A 24404-nucleotide genomic window follows, 5' to 3' on the forward strand; every position below is an offset into this window, starting at 1 on the left:
TATTCAAGAAAATCAACGCGGAAGAAACCCCTAACCTCAGCTGGAGACACTGTTCGGTCTCTCCTTATAAATCTTCATGAGACAGTGAACCAGTTGAAATCCTCTATCGGAGCCACCTTGGACTCTATGTCGGAGCGCCTAAAGGGGGTGGAGTCTAGGCTTGTGGCAGGTTTTGTAATAATAAAATCCTTACAACAGGAACGCATGCATACTCAAAGCAAGGACCCCAGAAGTATATTGCGCTCCCCAGAACGCGAGAACACCAGACACCCTATTCCACACAATAGGCCAAACAGTTCACACCAAATTATTAATCCTCAGACCGAACTTCATACTCAGTCAATACCTCCCTCGCTGTATCGCTCTATCCAACCCTCCTTTCTATCTACTACACCACATAATCCTTCTCCAGATAACAAAATTCTAAACCCCACACTTCGCAAGACAGCAAGTAGTGCTACGCATAGGGCAGCAACTACCTATCACCACTCAAATCCAGGGAGAAACACAACTAGTAGGAACAAACCCCCGAATCATATCTTCCTCCCTAGCGACTTGCTACATCTCCCCCCGGAGGTCACACCATATGTTGTGGTCTTGGCAAATGTCCCACCGATAGACGATCAACAACATGAAACATGGTCGGCCTTGAGAAACAAGGCCCTCAATTGGATTGGGACCCAAATGGGCCCTGGCTCAGTGAGGATCCTTTTTGACGACATAAAAATGGCCAGAAGAATTAAATGGATAGGGAACAGCATGAAAGTACTAACTGGAGATTGTGTGGTCCTTTCTTTTGGTTTACCAAACCTAGTGAATAGAATTATTCATGACTTAGGAGCCAGACTAGTTACCCTACAAGGAATCTCGCTACTACCCCTGGGTTATTTCTATCAAAGACCTATGGGGAATAACTCCATCCACCCACAGCGAGCTGTAGCATCCTCACTCAGCCCAGATAACATGCAATAGATTTTACCCCCTTTCAACGTTGGAAAATATAGATTGACTGGATATGAAACAGTCAGCTATCCCTGAAAGAGCAGCCAAAACAACTTATATACCAGGGACGGACCCACATAAGGAAGCCATATCACACACTATGGTTCCTCTAAGAAATGAGAGTTTACCTTATCTAAGCCAGGACGATGATCCCAAACGTATACTAAACTCAACCAACAGCATTACCCCCCTTCCCCCCCAAAGGACCAGCACTGTAACCCTAAGCAGTACCCTAATCAGAAACCGGAACTAGCTTTACTATTCTGGAATATTGCAGGCTTAGCCAATAAGCTAGACAATGAGATTTGGGCCAATTTTTTAGTAGATTACTCATGTGTTTGTCTACAAGAGACATGGCTCCTAACTCCCGCCCATATAAATGGCTATAAAACATTTCATACTCCTGCCGAGCAGTCAAGGCATGGTAGACCCAAAGGGGGACTGTGCACTTATATTTCCAACAAATTACCCCTACAGAATTTAGAGATGCAATTTACGAGTCCATATTATCAATTGATTGAGAGTAACCTGGACCACAAGACCCACTTAGTCATTATCAATTTCTATAATAATGCTGTTCCAGGAGAGTTCTCCAATATCTTAGTGGGATTGGAAAATGACTTAAAAAAATATTCGGAAAAAACAATTGAGAGATCCTATTGATATGGGGGGGTGACTTTAACGTCCATCTGTGTGAAGAAATTTCAGATAAGATATGTGGTTGGGACTCGGAAGGCATAGGTACAAGCCTCCACTTCTCTCATAACGCTCAAGGAGAGGAAATGAACTTACTGGCTCAAACCTATAACCTCTCCTTTGTAAATGAATTAGTTTTGACCGATCCACAGTTTAAACCAACATATAATGGAAGGGGCGCAAATACTGTGATCGATTATGTCCTAATGTCTACTCACTTCGCTCACTATCTTACAAACTACTCATTGCATGACATCGCAATTAGTGATCACTATCCTCAGAGTATGAATCTCTTAATATCTCCCCACTTAGTAGCTAGGGAAGATAGTATTATACTGGCAGATGATATTGAATTGGCACCGCGCAATGGATATACTATGAAGTGGGCCCAGACAGACCCCAAGTCTTTATTGAAATAGGTAATACGCCAATGTAAACATGCTTTCGCAGACTGTCTAAGAGAGAACCCACATCCAGGGCAATGTCTAAGTGCATTTACAACGATTACACAAACCATAAAAGAAGCCCTCACTATTAAAAGCAGTAAGGTAGAGAAAAAAAGGATGTGCGGATTGTTTGACCATAACTTCACCCAAGCACATAAGAGACTGAAAAAGGCCCTAAACGCCCCAAAAAGGTGCCGGAGTGATATATGCAAACGCAGACAGGAATATAAGACAGCAATAAAGAAAAGGAAATTGACTATAAAAACAAACTTGTGGGAAACCCTCCATATAGCAAGTCGTAAGAAAGATAACATACTCTTCTGGCAGACAATAAATTCCCCCATGCTAGGGGACAGAGACATTCCTAGGATGGAAACTGCTATCTCCGAAGAAGACTGGGTAGCACATTTCTCCAATAAATATTCCCTGACGAGTGACACACTAGACCATACCCACGACCACGATGCACAGGAAAGTCCGCGCCTAATCATAACCCCCCAATTTAGCCTTCAGGAGGTAGAGGAAGCTATAATAGAAAGCAAATCAGGGAAAGCGCCAGGCCCTGATGGCGTTCCGATTGATTTATTCAAGGCCAATATGGAGCTGTGGGGGCCTGTACTGACGCAGACATTGAGGGCTATCTGTACATGTGGACCCCTACCATCTTGGAGAGACTCTAACATAATCCCAATATATAAAAAGGGTGACCGCCTCATTCCAGCCTGTTACAGGCCAATCTCCCTGCTGGACACAACAGCTAAAATAGCAGGGAGAATAATTCTGAACAGGCTACAAACATGGGCAGAGGAAAATAATGTTCTAACCCCGGTCCAGTATGGATTCCGAAAAGGAATCGGAACAGTGGAACAAAGTCTAAATCTAAGTCTTATTATTGCAAAGTATACTAAGATCAGAGCAGGCAACCTGTACCTGGCCTTTATTGACTTATCATCAGCCTTCGACTGTGTAATCCATGATAAATTATGGGATATTTTAAACAGCATGGGTGTGGAACCAGCCGTAACTCAATTTATTCGCGAAATGTACACAGGGAGCAGAGCAAGAGTGAGGTACGGCCTAAAAGGGGAATGCACTCGCCACTTTGGTCTATGCAGAGGTGTGCGCCAAGGCTGCGTTCTTGCTCCATTCCTGTTCTCAATGTACATAAACAACCTAGACAAAGAACTGGCCACTAAATGTAAGGATCTACCTCAAATAGATAATCGACCTGTCCCGGCATTACTTTATGCAGACGACGCAGTACTAATGGCCAGGACCCCAATAGCTCTCCAGAAACTCTTAACAACCTGCATTACATACATGACACAGCTGGGTCTTACTGTCAACCGCTCCAAAACTTTTATCATGAACTGCGGTGGGAAGCGCGGCAAGTCTTATAACATCACTATTGCAGATAGCAAGGTCGAAACCGCGCAATTTTTTTCATACCTGGGCATAACACTTGATAAGCAGGGTTCCTGGGCCAACTGCAGGAAGATGAAGAGACTGCACTTGATCAAAACAACGATGGCACTACGACTCTTCTCCAAAAGGCTTGGGGGGATTACACCACCTAACATGGTAAAGATCTACAAAGCCAAGTGTATTCCAGCTGTTACGTACGGGGCAGGAATTTGGGGTCATACAAACTGTGATCTAGTTCAGACTGTGGAGAATGATTTCCTACGACATCTGTTGAGGGTACCAAAAGGCACTTCATCGTACGTCACGCACTCGGAACTTGGGGTTCCTTTTATTGCAGACCTGATAAAGATACAGCCATTGCTATTATGGCATAAAGTCTGGACCTCAGAGCACACAAGTTTTAATAAGGACATTCTTACCGACTGTACGAAGTCGCTATACACATCAAGGGTACCATGGTTAAAATACACCATGACCTTTTTTGAAAAATTGTGCAACAAAGACTACTACTCAAATCCAGCCTCGTTGCAGAAGATATCTAGGAAGGACCTGAGTAAACTGGCATTAAAACACCTAGAAGACATACGTTGGGGTGTGGAATCAAAAAAAACTTCAGCCATTCATAACCAAATAATTTTGACGGCGGAGGGCATGCAGCCTTACTTGGCAAATATGGTACTCCCTCGCCACCGTTATGTCCTTACTAGACTTAGGCTAGATACGTTTCATCGCCTAGTTTCATTTCCAACTATGAATGATTGGTCCATCTTGTTAAAACCATGCCCCTGTGATGCAAAAACACTGCAATCCACAATTCACGTGGTTTTATTCTGTAATTTTTACGCCTACCAGAGGAAACGCCTAGTTGTTCCACTTTTAAGGAAAATTAATCTCCCCCAATGTCGCACAGCCTACGCTTGTCTCCAGTCACTATCTTCCTTAGAGACGTGTGGAATTTTAGCAAATTTTTTATGTTCAGTATTAAAGATAAGAAAATCCATGGGGGAGGTGTTCTAAATATAATCTACTGTGATAGGTTTCTTTTATTGTTGTGTTTTCTCTTTTTTTTACAAAACTTTTATCGTTTTATCTATTTGACTTTTATTCCTTATTGAAACACATGTATCATAACCAGAGATCTTTTTTATGACTGTTATGTCTTTTATGACTTGGTGAAAGTAAAGATTTTGTACTACTACTACGAACCCCACTGTTTAAGACTTAAACAAAATTGCTTTTTTGATTTTGTGTGTGAGAAAGGGCCTTTTTTTTACATGGTTCACCCCCCACGTTTTGCCTGGTATTTGATATGGTTTCATAGTTGTTAGTGCCCAGGGCCCCTGCTAACCAGGTTCCCCAGGCCAGATCTCTATCCCAAAACTGTTGTGATGCAGTGACAAAATTGGAAATACCTTTAGGTGCCACTATAAGTCCCTAGTAAATGGTACTAAGGTACCCAGGGCCTGAGGTACTAAGAGATAGAAACTTGAGGGCAGCAGCACAGATTGTGTCACCCTCAGGGACCAGGCATCCAAGTTAGTGCAGGCTGAATGTCCTGGTGCAATCCTAAAATGCAAAACTGACATGGCACACAGCCTGTGTGCCCAGTCCACTACAAACTGCATGCAATATAGGTAAGTGACCCCTCTGGCAGGCTCTCCAGCCCTAAGGCAGGGTGCACTATAATCCACGTGTGGGCATAAATGCAAGAGTAAAATGCCCGTTCTGTGTCCCTGCCAAACCAGGGACATAGTAAGTGAACAGAGCAGCCATTTTACAAGCATGTGCTGGGCACTGGTCAGTACGAGTTTCACAGCTGTGTGATGGTCAATGTGCTCTCTGGGTTGTTTGGTATCAAACAACTCAGAATGATAAATCTAAACTGGTCACAGTATTGGATTTATTTAAAAATGGGACCCAGGGGTCACCTTAGAGGTGCCCACTGCAAAAGATAACCACCCTGGCATGGTTGCTGGCCAGTCGCAATCAGTCTGCTACCACCAGACAAGATTCTGGAACCCTGGAGTGAGAGCCTGTGCTCTCTGATTCCAGAGAACAAAGCCCTTCCTGGGCAGAGGTCTTAAACTTCCTCCCCCAGTAATGTGCACCAACCTGCCTATGACCTTCAAAGGTCTTACTACCCTTGAAGCTCAACCCCCAGCCTTGCTGCTAGCAGCAGATGGCCGCCCAAGTTGCCAACTCCCACTTTTCGCAGAAGCAACAGCAATAAACTGCACTAAGGAAAGGAGGAGTAGCCACCCCCAGCTTGCAGCACCTCTTTGGTGTTGAATGCAAGATGACCTTGCCATTTCATTTTCCTCCATATTGCATGGTTGAAAAATAGCCAATCAGGGATAGGGAAGTGACCTCTTCCAACAGGGAGTGGTTACATTGTGGTGTAGCCACCCCAAGGTAGATAACTCATTAGTCACTAGTGGGTACTCCCCTAAATGCCCAATGAATGCAGTATTTAGTGGGCACCCTAGACCTGCAGATTAGATTCCGAGGACACAAGGAGACCAGCAACAAAGAAGATCCAAGGCTCAAGAACTGCATTCCTGCTGCACAATGAAAAAGGCATTAAATGCTGCCTGATGCACCCAGAACTCGACAGTTGCTGCTAAGGGGTTGCTCGAACATTGGATGGACTCTGAAAAATCCCCAGAGGACCTCCATTCTTTTGAAAATGACTGAAGATCTCCCTCAAGAGTGAAGGCATCACTTTTTTGCAGCAAACACCAGTGAAGTTTAATTCACTGACTGGCTGCTGACCAAGGAACTGGACACCACAGCAAGACTAAATTTCACTCGGAGGACCCGGGAGAAAAATCCTGCAGGTGCATCAAGTTTGGTGGCACTGCGCTCTCCAGTGGCTGAACCATGCAATAGCCCAGGGTACTGGTCACTCAACATTGGATCCCAAGGAGAAAAAGTCCAAACTGGACTCCAAAAGATCAGGAGGAAGCCAGAGTTGAGGGATCTCAACAACCACCAGAACCACCCACCAGAGTGGCCCATCTGACCTGCAAACGACCCTCAAAGTGACCTCCCTCCTGCTTCCAATGGCACCTTTGTGCACAGACCTTGGCTCATCTATCTGCTTTGCGTCCAGCCTCCCTAAGCCCTGCACCAGAGACCCAACTTTGTTCTAAGGATCCTCCACCCGTTATAACCTCTACACTCCAATGGGACCTACCAGACTCTCCTTGAAGTCCACCTGTGCATTGCTTTTCAAAGTGGTCCCTGCAGTGGTAAATGCATTGCCTGATTTTATATGTATTTGTAAAAACTTTTAACTTTGATTCCTATAGTCCGTCTGCACAAACAGATTATTTTTTGCTCAATTTTGCTAAATTTTAACACAAAAAGTAGTTACACGACTTTGATGATCTTGAGCTTAAAACATTTATGAAAATCAGAAATATTTTTATAAATTGGTCTGGAGTTAGTCCTTTGAGTGTGTGTCTTCATTAATTGATATTGTGTGTTCAACAAATGTCTACTCGACCAAGCTACCATAAAAATAAGAGCATTAGGTGGTCTAGTTTTCACCTCTGTAAACCAGCTTGTGGCTGCCTGCACTCTCTACATTGTGCCTAGTTTTACACACTACATAGAGAGCCAGCTTCCTACACTGTGTTCTACCACAGATTACACGTTCATCAAATGTGTGCAAAGACTCATAGGAGACTTAAAAGCAGGCCAGTGTAGTTGCTAGCCCTGCTACAGATCAGCTCCAAGGAAGTCCTTCCACTCTAGTCTGACTTCTCCACAACAAAAATATCTGATTTCCCTCTTTCTCTGTCCTCTTGAAGTACATGATCTTAAGTGAACATTGGAAGACAAATATAAAAACTATGACGACTTGTGACAGGACACTTTATTTGAGACCTATTGGTTCCTCCTGAGATTCTACAAGCTCTATGTGATCTCCCACGGTGTATTACAGCTGTGCTGGCTGACATACTGGACATCCAATAGGGAACACATAGCAACATACTTGTGAAAGCTTATTGGCTCTCTATACATTGATGAAGACATAGGGACCGATACTGGCATGGCAATAGTGGTGTTCTGATCAGTAGACCTCAGAGCGAAATTCTGCGTGAAGCTGTACAGAGGAAATCTATAAATCTAGAGCAAAGCAGTTTGCTTTTTTCACAGCTTTGAATATGGCTACTTCAGCAAGTCAGAGGGACTTGATGGCTATTACAAAACAGATGTTGGCAAGGGAACAAAAGTGTGAGGCACTCTATACAAGTATATACATGTTACAGAGTGCACTTAAAAAAGAAGAAATTTCAACCCTTTGGTCCCCTGGTGTTCAACTCTGTCTCTCTGCAAGCATTTAGCCCCCTTGCCAATATCTGTTTATAAAAAAGGGGGTTTGTGAATGAGGGGAAAGAAAAGCGCTCCGGGAAAGTTTGGCCACGAATACACCTAAACGGGTGCCTTCATAGGGGACTACACCCAACCCCTATGGGTTTACATGGTAAACCAAAACTAATGAAACAAAAGTGTGAGGCACTCTATACAAGTGTATACATGTTACAACAACTCCTCAGGAATATTCTATGAGCGGATTAAGAATCAAAGTCAGAACAGTTTGAATAAGTGATCCAGTCCGCATGGTTTATTGAGAAAAGTCTTCAAGAACTTGAGTCCCAACCGTCCAAACACCCGATATTCCAAGCCAACATGTGTTTCGTCATTGGAAAATAACCCAAATGACTGCCCACCTCCCCCACCCAGACACCTCCTAATGCGCGCAGAGTCAAATGGATGTAACAGCACTCACCCCCTTGTGGCTGCTGTGATGCCCTCAAGCGCCCTTCCAACTCCAGATACGCCACCGCCAGGATCCCGACCATCAGGGGGGTAATGGTGCGATGGGCACCCCTCCCACGTTGGGAGGCCATCCCCAGCTGGGCCTCCGCCGTCTTCTTGCTCCAGCGGCGAATGGCCTCCCATCTTTTACGGCATTGGGTGCTCCGTCTGTGGTGGACCCCCAGGGTCCGGACGTTCTTCGCAATGGCACAAAAAATATCCTTCTGGTGGGTGCTGACCTAGAGGAATAGTACAGGGTAAAAGGATGATCTTTAACCGCCCGGACTGTCACAGTCATTGGCCCACGTTCCCACCCTTGCCCTGATGCACATACACTCACGGTCTGCTCATGCAGGCCTCAGTCCCCCCCGTATCTTCCATCCACACCACTCCAAACAGGCATTGCCCTTACAGCATGCTCACAGTGTACTCACCTGTTTGTCTGGAGAACCATAGAGTAGCGTGTACTGGGGGAGGACCCCATCCACTAACTTCTCCAACTCCTCCGAAGTGAAGGCAGGGGCCCTTTCCCAGACACTGTAGCCATTGTCGCTTCCAGACTGAGGTCACAGCAGCACTTGAGGTGTAGGTCCTCTCCTGTGGAAGGTCAGGTATCAAGTGAGTGAACAGAGAGAAAATGGTGGTCACGTCCGCGGCGGTGCATACCGTCACTGCTGGAGTACATCATCATTGGCTCCTGGGACCCATAGGGCCCAATGTTAACCAATGCAGGATTGTGCCGTGGTCTTCGGCTGCCCACCGCGACGGTGTACAACGCCAGCGCAGTTACCTCATATCCACTTGTCCCATATTTCAGGTCAGGCAGCCGCCATTTCAGGTGACCACATGGCATTATTTTTAAATGTGTCACACCTATCTAGGTCTTGCATACACACAGTGACAGGCACATTGTGGATTGACAAATGTGTGCAATAAATTCTTGTTTTACTACCTCAGTGTTGGCTGACTCTGTGCTCGCTGTTCTCGTCCATAGGGCATGTCCACTGTGGCAGGTGAGGAGATGGCGGCATCCTCCGGTGTACAGACTGCTGGTGGACCTGTCGACAATGGAAGACAGACACATCATTATCAGTTACAGACTTGATCGTGCCACAATCCAGGAACTGTGTGCCCAGTTGGAGCCAGACCTGATTTCAGCTATCCGCCATCCCACAGGAATCCCCCTCTAGTGTAGGTCGTGTCAGTACTCCATTTCCTGGCGAGTGGGTCTTTTCAAACAACAGTGGCCATTGCATCAGGGATGTCCCAGCTTATGTTCTCAAACGTGTTGTCCAGAGTTTTTTCTGCCCTGCTGAAACACATGCGCAGCTACATCGTTTTCCCTCAGTTGGAGGATTTGCCTACAGTGAAAGGTGACTTCTATGCGCTGGGACATATCCCCAACATTATAGGTGCCATTGATGGGACACATGTGGCCTTGGTACCTCCCGCAGGAGTGAACAGGTGTACAGAAACAGGAAGAGCTCCATTCGATGAATGTGCAGATGGTGTGTTTGGCCGACCAGTACATCTCCCATGTGAACGCCAAGTTTCCAGGCTCTGTGCATGACGCTTACATTTTGAGGAATATGGGGCAACTCGAGAGGCACCGTGTGTGGCTAATAGGTGAGGACAAGGACTCTATACTGTGTGAATGATTGTATGGGTCTGGGGTTGTCCCTAAGGGTTAGTGTGTGTCTAACAGTTGTCCATCGACATTTGCAGGTGACTCTGGGTACCCCAACCTGTCATGGCTACTGACCCCAGTGAGAAATCCCAGGACAAGGGCAGAGGAACGCTACAATGAGGCACATGGGCGAACTAGGAGAGTGATCGAAAGGACCTTCGACCTCCTGAAGGCCAGGTTCTGGTGCCTCCATATGACAGGTGGTTCTCTCTACTACTCACCAAAGAAGGTGTGCCAGATCATTGTGGCCTGCTGTATGCTGCACAACCTGGCTTTGTGATGACAGGTGCCTTTTCTGCAGGAGGATGGTCCAGAAGGAGGTCTTGTGGCAGGGGATATCAACAACACAAACAATGTGATCCAGCAGTACATCCAGTGAGACACAGGTAAGAAGACATCACTGCCTCCTACATCCCATACAATTGTTAGACCTATCATATGTCTGTCACTTTCACCCAGTGTTTGGACCTTGACTTGTCACTTTGCCTTTCCATTTCACAGATGTGGGTCCCACTGTGTGACCTCTGCTATATTATCTCATGGACTAAAACTGTGTGACATAGGCATGTTGACAATACAATGGACATTGCTATTTTCCTTAGTTATAGCAAATACACATTTTTGAAAGCACAGACTAACTCCAGATTGTTTTATGATTCAAGGGTGTTTATTTAAGTGCAATTTAGTGGAGGGGGTTGGAAAATGGTAAGGGGTGATGGTGGAGGAATGTCCATGGTAGAGTCCAGTTATTTGTCTCACAGCTGCATTGTCCAAAGGGGCATAGGAAGTGGAGCTAGGGCAGTTTAAGGATGGACAGGGTGATGAAGTGGGACAGAATGATGACATTCAGGGTGGTCTCATTTCTTGGCGGGGGTCTTGGCATTGTTCTCTGCCTTTGTCCTGGATCTCAAGGACTGTTTGCGGGGTGGTTCTCCATCTGCAGGGGGTAGGGTGCTGGTGTTGTGGTCCTGTGGCAGTGCCTCCTGTCCACTATCGCCGGCAGAGGTGGTGGGCTGTTCATCATCGAGGCTAGTGTCAGGGGCCCCTTGTTGTGCCAGTGTCCCTCCTGGTGTTCAATAGGTCCTTCAGCACACCTGCAATGGTGACCAGGGGGGTGTTGATGGACTTGAGTTCCTCCTTGATCCCCAAATACTGTTCCTCCTGCAGCCGCTGGGTCTCCTGAAGCTTGCCCAGTACCGTTGCCATCGTCTCCAAGGAATGATGGTACGCTCCCATGATGTTGGAGATGGTCTTGTGGAGAGTGGGTTCCCTGGGCCTGTCCTCTCCCGTTGCACAGCAGTACTCCCAGTTCCCCTGTTTTCCTGTTCCTCTGTCCCCTGAACCGTGTGCCCACTGCCACTGCCCCCAGGTCCCTGATGTTCTTGGGTTTGTGGGTTTGCCTGGGTTCCCTGTAGTGGTGGACACACTGCTGCTTGACGTGTCCTGGGGACAGAGGGATGGGCCCGCAGGGTTGGTGCTGTGCTGGTGTTTCCTGAGGGGGGAGGTTGGTGGGGGCATGTGCCAGTGTGTGGGGAACTGACTGGCCCGAGGTCCCAGATGGGCCGGGCTGGTCATCTAGATCCAGTTGGACAGAGCTGCTGTCATCACTGTGGGCCTCTTCTGTGGGGGGGGTGGACATGTCTGGAACCTCCTGTCCTGTGACGTTTGCTAGGGGTCCTGCAGGGGTGTAAAGGCATGATTTTTGCATCTGTGTATGCCATTGTGTGCAATGGGTGGGTGACTCTGTACCCAGTGCTTGCATTCTTTTCTAGGACCTTGTGTGATATTTGGTTTTGGGATCTGTGTGGGTATCTGTAGTGGACATGTTTTGGTGTTGGGATGGGTGGTTTTTGATAGTGGGGCATATGTGAGGTGTTGGAGTGATGGGGGTGAGGGTGGGGGTATGTGATAGCCTGCAGTTAGGGTGAGAGATGTAATAGTTAAGATTTGACTTACCAGTCCATTCCTCCTGCTACTCCTGCAAGTCCCTCAGGATGCAGTGTAGCCAAGACTGCTCCTCCCATGTTGTTAGTTGTGGGGGAGGAGGTGGGAGTCCGCCGACAGTCCTCTGAACTGCAATCTGGTGTTTTGAGACCACAGAACACACCTTCCCCCGTAAGTCGTTCCACCTCCTCCTGATGTCATCCCTAGTTCTTGGATGCTGTCCCACTGCGTTGACCCTGTCCACTATTCTTCGGCATAGCTCCATCTTCCTAGCTATGGAGGTGTGCTGCACCTGTGATCCGAATAGCTGTGGCTCTAGCCGGATGATTTCCTCCACCATGACCCTGAGCTCCTCCTCAGAAAACCTGGGGTGTCTTTGCAGTGCCATGGTGTGTTGTGGGTGATGTGTGAGGTGGTGTGTGTTGTGATGTGTGGGGTGATGTTTAGGGGTGTGTGGTGTTTTGTGCGAGGATGTGTATGAGTAATGGTGTTGTGTGCCTCTGTCTGCTGGTGTGGTCTTTGCTTTTCTGTCTCTCTGCTTCTTCCAAATTTTTGGTTGTAAGGGTTTGTGGGTGATGTGGGTGTGTGTTTTATATTGAATTTGGTGTGTGGGAGTGGTGTGTGTATGTGTATCAGGTGTGTGTATTTCAATTTGTCCAATGTGGATGTTTTTGTAAATGTGTGTGTATTTTGAGCGCAGCAGTGTGTACCGCCAATAGATTACCGCGGTTGAAAGACCGCCACGTGGATTTGTGGGTCGTGATGGTGTGGGCGTATTCCTGTTGGCGTGACGGTGGAGTTTTTGTTATCGCCAGTTTATCACTGACCTTTGGTGTGGCGGACTTGTGTGGGTGTCTAGATTTTGGCGTATTCTGGCCTGTGGGTCGTAATACCTGTAGCGGATTTCCACGGCTGCAGCAGTGTGTTGGCGGTCTTCTGCATGGCGGTAAGTGGGATATACCGCCAATGTTGTAAAGAGGGCCTATGTGTTTTTAAAAAAAGCCAGCACTCCTAAAACTCAGCAAAATGTGAAACCATAAATGCAATTGAAACTTTGTTTACAGATGAAACATAGAGGCTAGGCTAAACTGTTTAGGTAAGAACCACTAGCTGGCAGTGCACACAAAGAATTTCATGACAAATGACCTGTAGGCTCTTGAGTGTAAATAAAAAGAATGATAAAATGCAGAAGCATTTACCCAACCAGGAATTCATGATTTCCAAACTGGGGGCTTAGTAAGTGGTGCCCCTGGCTAGTTTTGACAGCGCACTGGGACACAGCACACAGATTGGGAACCTACTGGAATAGAATCAAGTTAAGAGTCGGTAATGTGTGAGTTTGTGTGTGTAGTTCAGAGCAATAAATTCAGTCTGAAAAAATATGGCCATATATAATCACTTATGCTATGATTCAGATCAAGTTCCATCTGCTTTCGAGCTGTATGCACTATTTGAAAAACTGGGTTGAGCCATGGTGAAGCAACAACTGCAATCCTTTGTCAGAATGAGGCACAAGCCAAGCCTAAACTAACCTGTGCTCAACCCTTTGGTAGCTTGACACAGAGCGGGAAGGCTTAACTTAAGACAATGTATAAAATGTTTGTGCAAACATTAAAACAGTGAAAACACCACAAAAAAATAATACCGCACCAAATTAGGAAAATATAATTTTTTTTGATAAAGAATACAAAACTAAAACAACAAAAAAACAATTAGTAGAATGAATGGTATGCATTTTTTAAACATTTTAGTGAAATTCGTGCCAAAAACCACAAAGTGCCAACTGTAGGTATCAAGATGTGCTGGATTGGTACAAAGTCACCAGCTCATGCCGAGCGTGATGGAGCTTGGTGCAGCTACAGGGACCCATTTAAGCCTGCTGAACACAGCACCTTAAATCATGCATTGGACGTCTTGATCAAGGATCCTTTAGATGGGGCTTTTGATGCAACATCCAGTGTTGAGAGTGCAGTTTGCAGTTGAGCAATGATTCAGCTACAAAGAGCTATAAGGCTGCAATGCGGAGTCAGTTGCTGTGGCTGCCATCGGAAGGGGATGCGACTGCTAGTGCCAAGAATGCTTCACATAATAGTGGTTCCGATGGGTTGCAGCAGTGATGCAGGGCTTCATGACAGTATGATCCCTGTTGTAACATAAAAGTATTAATTCTCCTCAGGTTTGTGCTGCACAGAAGATGAGGTGCACCGGTTCTCTGGAACCACAGAGATTGGCAGATCACTTTGGGTTTACTTCCAATGGTCTAGGACTGGGATGGCCACACTTGGCAGGGTAGACTCACAGATGGCACATTCTAGGTGGAGGAGTAAAGGTAGTGGAAGCCTGTTGTATCATGCAAATAAATCAGATATGGAATATTTTGTGTATGGGAGCTCATAAATATCAGTGTGATATAAAAGGTTTTACTATTACCTCACTTTCTGCAATAGATGGTGCACAGTTGGTTTCTTGAGTGATGGACTTAACTCTTATGTACTCACTGCACTTTTGTTTGAATATATGTCACACAGCACATTGGTAATTTAGTTTTTTCAGCATTAACAGTCACAACATGTGACGTTTAGGTGAGTATCAATGTGCATAAGGGAATGGTTGCTTAGAGTGGTTTGATGATATTTGATATCTGATTTATTTGTATGATACTTTCTTCCAGTTCCCCTGATGAAGGGTGCATATCCAAAAGGCATTGGGGTTTGTCATTTGTGTTTGTCAAGTCATCATGGTTTGCCTCACAATATGAAGGAATATTTGCTTTGATGAATGGACTACAAATTCAGTGAAGGATAGTAAACTGAATAATTTTGGACTCTTTGGAAGGACTGTTGAATTGTTATATTGTGAGTACGTAAAGTTAACCAGTTTGAGCCTTTGGGCCCCATTGTGTGTGTTCTAGGGCTAGCACATATTTATTGGTCATAGCTTTTTATGTTAAGACAAAAGGATGCCAACTTTCTAAAAGTGGCATTTTCAAAATTGTATTTTAAAGTCTGACTTCACTATAAGTTAGGATCTTTCATTACAATTTCAGAGACACTAAACATGAGCTGGTTACCTCTTGGAAATTACACTTATAATATATAATAATGTAACTCTAGTGTTATGCAATGGGAGAGGTAGGCCTTGCAGTAATGAAACACAAATTAAAGAGATTTTCCCCTTCAGGGCATAACTGCATGTGCATGTCCTACTTTTTTAATACACTGCACCTTGTCCTCTGGGCGGCACAGGGCCTACCTAGGAGTGATTTATATATTTTATAAAGGCTTGGGCCTGGCATAAAGTTTACTTTTAAAAGTTTAAAACTGCGCACACACACACACACACACTCAGGCTGCAATGACAGGTTTGAGACATGTTTAAAGTGGAAGTCCACTAGTAGCATTTAATTTACATGCCCTGGGCACAGGTAGTGTCACTTCCCCTAGGGGCTTACAAGTAAATTAAATATGCCAATTGGGCAGAAGTCAGCCTAGCATGTTTTAAGGAGAGAGTACCAACACTTTAACACTGGTCAGCAGTGGAAAAGTGTGAAGAGTCCTAAAACCAGGAAAAACAAAGTCAGCAAAAACAGGAGGTCTGATGCCAAGAGGCTAGAGGGAAAACCATGCCAATAATGGCAGGTTTAAGACACCATTTTAATGTCTGCCTTTGTGTATAGTCTGTGTAGTCTTGAGACCGACCCTCTGGTGTTTGGGCAGGTTATAATCTGCTCTAGTGGGATGAAGTTTGTGGTTATTTTTAAGTAGCTTGTTGTAATCTTTGTACATAAATATATTCATCAGGGTGGGGGGAAAGTGAGTTAAATTGAAGGTCTACTAGCCACAATATATTCTTGCTGCTCAGGGTTCAGGGCCCCCTCGAAGGGTTTAGCTGTTCACACCTGTGTGACCTGAGAGATACCTATGCTGTCCGATCCTGAATCTGTGAGTTCTGTGAAAGCTGAGGTCGGCTGCCTAAAGTCGAATCATGTCCATTCAATATTATTTTTTAACCATTTTTATTGAATTGTATTCTTTATGTACAATGACATGTATATGGGCAAACATTATCCACAACAATATCTACATTCATGCATGGCAAACAGCATATTGGCAGGAGTTACGGGATCAAAATATGCAGGGAATAAAATTACAAACTCTAAAACTCTACAGCACAGGACCCTCTTAGGTTGTACACCTAATTAGATACACATGTTTATCCCAATGGTGTTTCCCCCTCCCTTCAGAAACAAAATCTCCCTCAATAGGCAATAATATCTTATAAGCCCTCAACCCCTTTAGCCAAGAGCATGGACCACGAGCAGTAAATAGTAAAGAGTAGTCACACAGGAGGGTGCAGTTGCCAATGGGTCCCCTCCAAAAGTGTTGAGCCACCCTAATTTCCTAAGCCTACCAATTAATTGCATAGCACAACTTGGAAGGCCTGCAGATCATGCAACATAGCATCCCACAAGGCCACAATAGGAATCCTGTGCAACTCTCGCACCTCCCCCTCCTCAACTCCACCACCTCCTCCCTGCCTCACTTTAGGGTTGCCACACACCAGTGTTTTAGGTTCTGAACTGTGGCAGCCTTCAATTACATTTCTATCAAACAGCAAGTTATTAATAATGCCAAGTCCAGGATCCAATTCATTGCCCACTGGGCCTGAAGAGGCCGAGCAATACCCCCTCAATGAACTGAAGGCTGGTGCAGTCCGTTAACCCTGTTAGTGCCTCTGTGACTTCCTTCCACATTGTTGCAACTATCGGGCAACCCCAATACAAATGCCCCAAGTCTGCATTAGGTGCACAGAATCAGGGGCATTGGGTAGAAGACCCAAACAATCTATGGAGGCTCGCTAGAGTGAGGTAGGCCCTATGAAGGATATTATGCTGGATATATTGAAAATTAGCATTGCAGGACAATTATCACATTTTTGGGGGGTTAGGTTCCAACCCCCATCTTGCTCCCAACTCCGGTGCACCGGTTGCAAGGGGTCTTGGGCGGTGTGAGCCACTACCTTGCCATAACCTGAGAAATGTCTCACTGGCAATGTATAGTCTGCCTGCAATTGATCAAAGGTGAAAAGCACACAGTCAATGGACAGGTCTCCCAGGGTCTCCAATCCCGCAGCCCAGGTCGCCTGGCCCTCTCTCCCGATCAATGCACAAAAAGATTCAATAAAATTCAATCAGATTGCAAGCGAATATGGGACAATATCTGGCATAAGGTGCAACCCCCCACGAAAGCTGTCATATTCAATGTGCAGCAGACCATTAGCCTCACAAGGAGAGCCCACTTATGGGTAATCTGCCTCCCCACAAGCCATCCCACAGGCCACTGTAACTGTGCCACTATGTAATAAGACTCAAAATTGGGAGCTCCTACCCCTTTTCTGTCAACTGTCAGTTGTAATTTACACAATGCCACTCAACTTCAGCCTCGGTTCCATATTAATTTACCTAATGTTGCATATTGGACATGGAAGGTAGATTGTGGGATATGGACCAGAAGGCTGTGGAAGATGTACGAGAGGTGAGGGTCTTTGGATTGTAAGTGGCAGGGTATTACAAAAGGTCATTTGAAGGTATAGAGAGGAGATGACTCTAGTAAGATTGCCAACTGCAATATCTTGCATAGTGTGGTAGATGCATATACCCAGATATTTGAATGTGTGGTGCTCCCGTTGCATCGGGTAGTTACTGACAGTTACCTGTTGGGGGGGTAATGATTACCAAGTGGGAAAACTTAGAACAATTAACTCCTAGGCCAAGGCCTCCTGGAACAGCATACAGCAATTGGGTTGGAGCTACCAACATTATTCTATGCAGCCTCTGGATGTTGAGCATGGTGGGCCTTCCGGGGATGCAGCCTTTCTGGTCCGGATGGACCAGACGTGGCATGTGTTCAAGGAGACTGAGTGCAAAAATCTTACTTAGAATTTTCTAATCAATTCCCAACATTGACAATTGGCAGTTCTCAGTAAGTTCCATCGGATCCTTATCCAGTTTGGGAAGAGATACTAATACCTATTCTCTAGGAGGCTATGGGAGGTGACCATCATCTAGGGCTGCTTGGTACAGCTCCAGCAGTTTCAGGGTCAATAGGGATTGATAGGCTTTGTAAAACTCAAGTGGAAGGCCATCAAAGCTCAGTGTTTTTTGGGTAGAGGACCCTCAGATAACTCCACGTATTTCCTGAACAGTGAGCGGGGCATTTAGCTCTTCCCTTTCCAGCGGTTGAAGTGTCAGCAAATCCAGCCCTTCTGGAAACTCTACAACATGTAGATGCCAATTGTGAGAGGGAGGGTTGTATACTGTTTGATAGCGTCCACTAAAGGCTGAGTAAATGTGAGCTTGGCTAGTGAGCATTTGTGCGGGACCCTCCATAATCAGGGTGATAGGTGATGTCCGTTCAATGTTATTTGATGGAAAGATTTGTAATTTGAGGCATAAGCCTGCAAGTTATGTCTGTGAAGGGATGGTCCTGCAGTGTGATTTGTGCCACATAACTTAAAGGTACCGCCTGCTGTCTAAGGCTCAGGAAATCCAATGTATGTCATCTAAGAGAGAGCTCTGATAACTCAGGATTGACCTGTGAGATGGCCCTCTTTTTTGTGCTTTAAGTTTGCACATATATATTGTATATTAGCTGAAGTGTACCTCTGATGTTTGAGGTCAAAATCTATAACATCTGTGTAGCCCAAAGTCCAGCTCTTCTATCTATTGCCTAAACTATTAAGTTGTATGCCACCTGATAAATACATTGTGTTAGAAATGGGGTTTTTGGTTGGCAGTCAGGTTGCCCCCTGTCCAAGCAAGGACCCTCACTCTAGTCAGGACAAAGGAGAAACACACCCAGTTACCCCGGCTCACTCCCATGGTAGCTTGACATGAGCAAAAGGCATAACACAGAGACAATGTATAAAGTAGTTGTCCCACTCACACAGTAAAACAATGAAAACACTACAAAATAACTCAACGCCAGGTCTGAAAAATAGCCAATATTTATCTGAGCAAAACAAGACCACAATGACAAAAATCCAACATACAAAAGCAAAGTTATGAATTTTGCAAGATTAAACAGAAAAAAGTGCTTAGAAGCACAAATGCTTCGAATTGGTGATATCACAGTGTCGTGAAGGAGTCGTTCCCAATAATCCAATGCTAATGACGCCGGTCATGGAGTCACACGGAACCCCAGGTACAGTACCTTTTGAAAATGGGCAAACAAGCAGGTGCACGATGTCGGGGATCACGTTGTTGATGGATCCCGTGAGGCATCAATTCCAGTGCTGCGAAGCAAAAAATGGAGGCATCACAAAGAGGCATTGGGTCCTTGTTGCAGAGTGGTGGAGATGAGGCGAAGCTGGTGCAAAGAGTTGAACTCACGCACTTCAGACGAGGTCGCTATCCGGCATTCGCTCTGTGGTGTGGCAAAGTCACATGTCACGGATGTCGGTGACACGGCACTTTGATAATCACAAAGTTGTGCACTTTGGCGGGGCTGATGTGTTTGAAGTTGTCCAACTTCAGAGAAAAGTCTGTTTATAGGATCCTACCTTGCCCAGGCCTGGCCCCAGACGCACACCAGGGGCTGGAGACAGCATTGTGTGAGGGCAGGCACAGCCATTTCAGGTGTAAGTGACCACTCCTCCCTCCAGCCTAGCCAGATGGCCCATCAGGATATGCAGGCTACACCACAGCACCATTTGTGTCACTGTCTAGTGGAAATGCACAAACAGCTCACCTGTCAGTCTGACCTAGACAAGGAATCCACAAACAGGCAGAGTCACAGAATGGTTTAAGTAAGAAAATGCCTGCTTCCTAAAAGTGGCATTTTCAAACACACAATCTAAAAACCAACTTCACTAACAGCTGTATTTTTTAATTGTGAGTTCTGAGACCTCGGATTCCAAATTTCTATCTGCTCTCAAAGGGAAACTGAACTTTAAGGATAGTTAAAGGCAGCCCCCATGTTAACCTATGAGAGTGATAGGCCTTGCAACAGTGAAAACCGAATTTGGCAGTTTTCCACTACTGGCACATGTCCAAACACACCAGCACATGTCCTACCTTTCCTATACACTGCACCCTGCCAATAGGGCTACCTAAGGCCAACTTTAGGGGTGCCTTAAATTATATAAAATGGAAAGGTTTGGGGTTGGCAAGTGGGAGCACTTTCCAATTAGAATTGCCAGTTTAAAACTGCAGACAAAGACACAGGTCCCAGGCACCTCTAGTGTATTCCTCTAGGGACTTACTAGTAAATCAAATATCATGGAAAAGCCAATTACACATACAATTTCACATAGGAAGCACTTACACTTTAGCACTGGTCAGCAGTGGTAAAGTCCCCAGAAAAACAAAAACAGCAAAAACAGAGTCTAGCACACTGAAACAACCTGGGAAGTAGAGGCAAAACGTTAGGGGAGACACATTGGCTCTCATTATGACATTGGCGTTAAATCCCACCGACGGCCACACTGACGGCCGCCAACTTACCGCTGCAGATATCCGTTCACCAAATTATGACACACCAATCCAACAGAATTCAGACACAAATCCGCCAGACCAAAGGTCAGTAATAAAGTGGAGGTATCAAAACCCACACCGTTACGCCAACAGAACAACGCCCACCACATTATGACCCACAAATCAACACGGCAGGCATTCAACGGCGGTAAACCATTGGCGGTATATACCGCTGCGCTCACAATGGACACCCACAGACAAAAGAACACCACACTAGACAATTCAAACAACACACACCTGACACCCATACACACACCACACCCACACCACTATAAAACACACACCCACATTACCCACAGCCTTTTATGATTACAATTCATTGACAAAAGACTGACACCAAGACCACAGACATAACTACCTACACATACCACATACACCCATACATCCCTCATGCACCCCACTTCACACATCCCAATACATTACCCAACACACCCTCACCAACACACATAACATAACAACCATGGCACCACAAAGGCACCCCAGTTTCACAGAGGGGTTAAGGGTCATGGTGGAAGAAATTGTCAGGGTAGAGCCACAGCTATTTGGAGCACAGGCGCAGCAAATATCAAAAGCCAGGAAGATGGAGCTATAGCGGAAAATTGTGGACAAGGTCAACGCCGTGGGACAGCACCCCAGAAGAAGGGATGACATCAGGAAGAGGTGGAACGACCTACGGGGAAAGGTACTTTCCATAGCAGCAAGACACCAGCTTGCTATCCAGAGGACTGGCGGCGGACCCCCACCTTCTCCCCCAAAACTCACAGCATGGGAGGAGCAAGTCTTGGCAATACTGCATCCTGAGGGCCTGGCCGGAGTCGGAGGAGGACTGGACTCTGGTATGTCAACTTTCAACAATTATCACCCCCCATACCTGCATGCCATCACATACCCTCACCCTCACCCTCACTCCCATCACTCCACTACATCCCATGCACCCCACCATCACATCTCACTAATCTCAATGCCAAGCCCTGCATACTGTATCAATGCATGGACACCCCTCACAGCCCTGCATAGACACTCATCACTAAAGCATGCATAGGATAGGGAACTAACAATCCCACCATACACAAGTAAAAGCTGGCAGGGCAACACTAACCATAGAGGGGAAGCCAGGGATGTACAATATGTCATACACATTACCCTTAACACATCATTTACATCCCAAAAGGTACCCCAGCCAATGTTACCAGAGAGCAGGTGCCAGCACTATCCAGTCCCCCAACAGAAGAGGCCCACAGTGATGACAGTAACTTTGGACTTCATGATCTGGATGATCTACCTGGCCCATCAGGGACCATTGGACAGCCAGTTACCCAAATCCAGTCACAGACCACTACAGAGCCTCCCCCATCAGTATCCAACACCATAGCACCCACCCAGTGTCCCCAAACCTCTGTCCCCCAGACATATCACTCAGCAGTGTGCCCACCTGTATAGGGACCCCAGGCTACAACTCGCACCCAAAACAATCAGGGACCTGGGGTCAGTGGCAGTGGGCACACGGCTCTGGGGACAGAGGCACAGGCAACCAGGGACACTAGGTGGACTGCTGTGTGGAAGGGGGAGGACAGGCCCAGGGAACCGACTCTCCAGGAGGCACTCTCTGCGATCCTGGGAGCCTACCAACATTTCCAGGACACAATGGGCCAGATCCTGGACAATGTGCAGGAGAACAGGCGGCTGCAGGAGGGTCAGTACCAGGGGATCAGGAGGACTTGCAGGCCATCAAGAACACCCTGATCTCCATAGCTAAATGTTGTCCCTCAATATTTGCAGGTGACTCTGGTTACCCAAACCTATCATGGCTGCTGACCCCTGTAAGGAATGCCAGGACATGGGCAGAAGAACATTTTTCTGCTTTTAGCCACACACTATCCTCTATGGCCAACACCATACCCATATACCAACATATACTGGGTGGGAACCAGGGCTCACCTATTAGCCACACCCTGTGCCTCTGTAGTTGGCCCATCACATTTAGGATGCTGCTTTTCCTCAGGACAAAGGCATCATGCACCGATCCATGGAACATTGACATGGGAGATGTACTGGTCCGCCAAGCACACCATCTGCACATTCATAGAGTGGAAACTCTCACGATTCCTGAACACCTGTTCATTCTGGCAGGGTGGGGGGACAAATGCAATATGTGTTCCATCAATCGCACCAATTATGTTGGGATATGTCCCATTGCATAAAACTCAGCCTTCACAGTGGCCAAATCCTCAACCTGGGGGGGAATGCAATGTAGCTGCTCATGTGTTTCATCAGGGCAGACAATACTCTTGTCAGCACTATTGAGAACATTGGCTGTGACATTCCTGCTGCCAAGCCCACTGTCACTTGGAAAGAACCAGATGCCAGGAAATGGAGCACAAGAGGGGGGATAACAGATATCAGGCCAGGTTCCAATTGGGCACACAGCTCTGTGATTGTGGCCCTGTCCAGTCTATATGTGAGTATTATGTGCCTGTCCTCCAGTGTAGCCAAGTCCACCAGGGGTCTGTACAGGGGGGTATGTCTCCATCTCCTATTCATCCGCAGCCAAGGTAGGTATCTAAGGGACACAAGAGTGAATAGGCTGTGACAAGCAGAACAATGGAGCCACAACAGCAGTCCACAATGTGCAATCATGTTATGGAACTGAAGTATGTGCCTATTTATCTTGTGAGGCAGCAATAATCAATAGCCCTGTTCACCTTTCCTGAAATGGCTACAGCCTGTCCTGTGTGGAGGGACAGGAGGAAGTGAGGTAATGCCGCTGACATTGTGCGCTGTGGCGGGAGGCAGTCGTGAACCGCTGTGCAATTCCTCATTGGTTAATATTGGGCCCTATGGGGTACAGTGGCCAATGGTGATTTACGCCGGCATTGATGAAATGCACCGCTGCGGACTTGACCGCCATTTTCTATCTGATTCCTCACTTGTTTCTTGATCTTCCATAGGAGAGGACCTACACTGCATGTGCTGCTGTGACCTGTGTCTGGATCCTACCATGGCCTGTGTGACCGGGGAAGTGGCCCCAGCCTTCACTTCTGAGGAGTTGGAGAGACTGGTGGGTGGGGTCCTACCCCAGTAAGGACTACTGTAATGGCCTCCAGACCAACAGGTGAGTACACATTGTCCACAATGCATGTGGCATGCATGTATGGAGGTGTTTGTGAATGCATTGTGTAAGGGGAGGGATGTCCTCCTGGCTGGGTACACATTGAGTTCTGGGCTATGTGTGTGCCAATAGTGCTGGAAACAGGTATGGTGGGCCATTTTTGTTACTGGCTGGACTTTTTGTCTAATGGTGTTCTCCTGTCTGTTTTGCCTCTGCAGGTCATCACCCATCAAAAGAAGGGCATGTGGTGTGCCATTGCCAAGGAGGTGTGGGCCCTGGGGGTCTATGGCAGGCGGAGCACCCACTGTCGGAAACGGTGGGAGGACCTGAGACGCTGGCACGGAAGACCACGGAGGTCCAGCTGGGGTGGCCTCCCAATGAGGAAGGGGTGCCCGTAGAACCCTGACCCCCCTCATGGCCCTCATAGTGGCAGTGGCCTATCCAGAGCTGGATGGGCGCTTGAGGGCAACACAGCAGCCACAGGGGAGTGAGTACAGTGGCCATCATTGATAGAAACAGCACAAGGGGTGGTATCTGGGTGGTGGCTGTGTGCCCCTAGGCCAGGCCAGGCATAGCAGCGTAGGTCCTCTGGTGGCTAAGGGTCTGAAGGGGAAATACTGCAGACCTAGCTTATTAGAATGGGTCCCAGGTGTGCTGCAGTTGGCGGTTTGTGCTCCTCCTGATGCCTTGGTGGTTAGCAATATCACTGGTAGTACAATACATAGTGCGTAGGCC

This window comes from Pleurodeles waltl, chromosome 3_1, assembly GCF_031143425.1.
Source record: "Pleurodeles waltl isolate 20211129_DDA chromosome 3_1, aPleWal1.hap1.20221129, whole genome shotgun sequence".
Classification (NCBI taxonomy): domain Eukaryota; kingdom Metazoa; phylum Chordata; class Amphibia; order Caudata; family Salamandridae; genus Pleurodeles; species Pleurodeles waltl.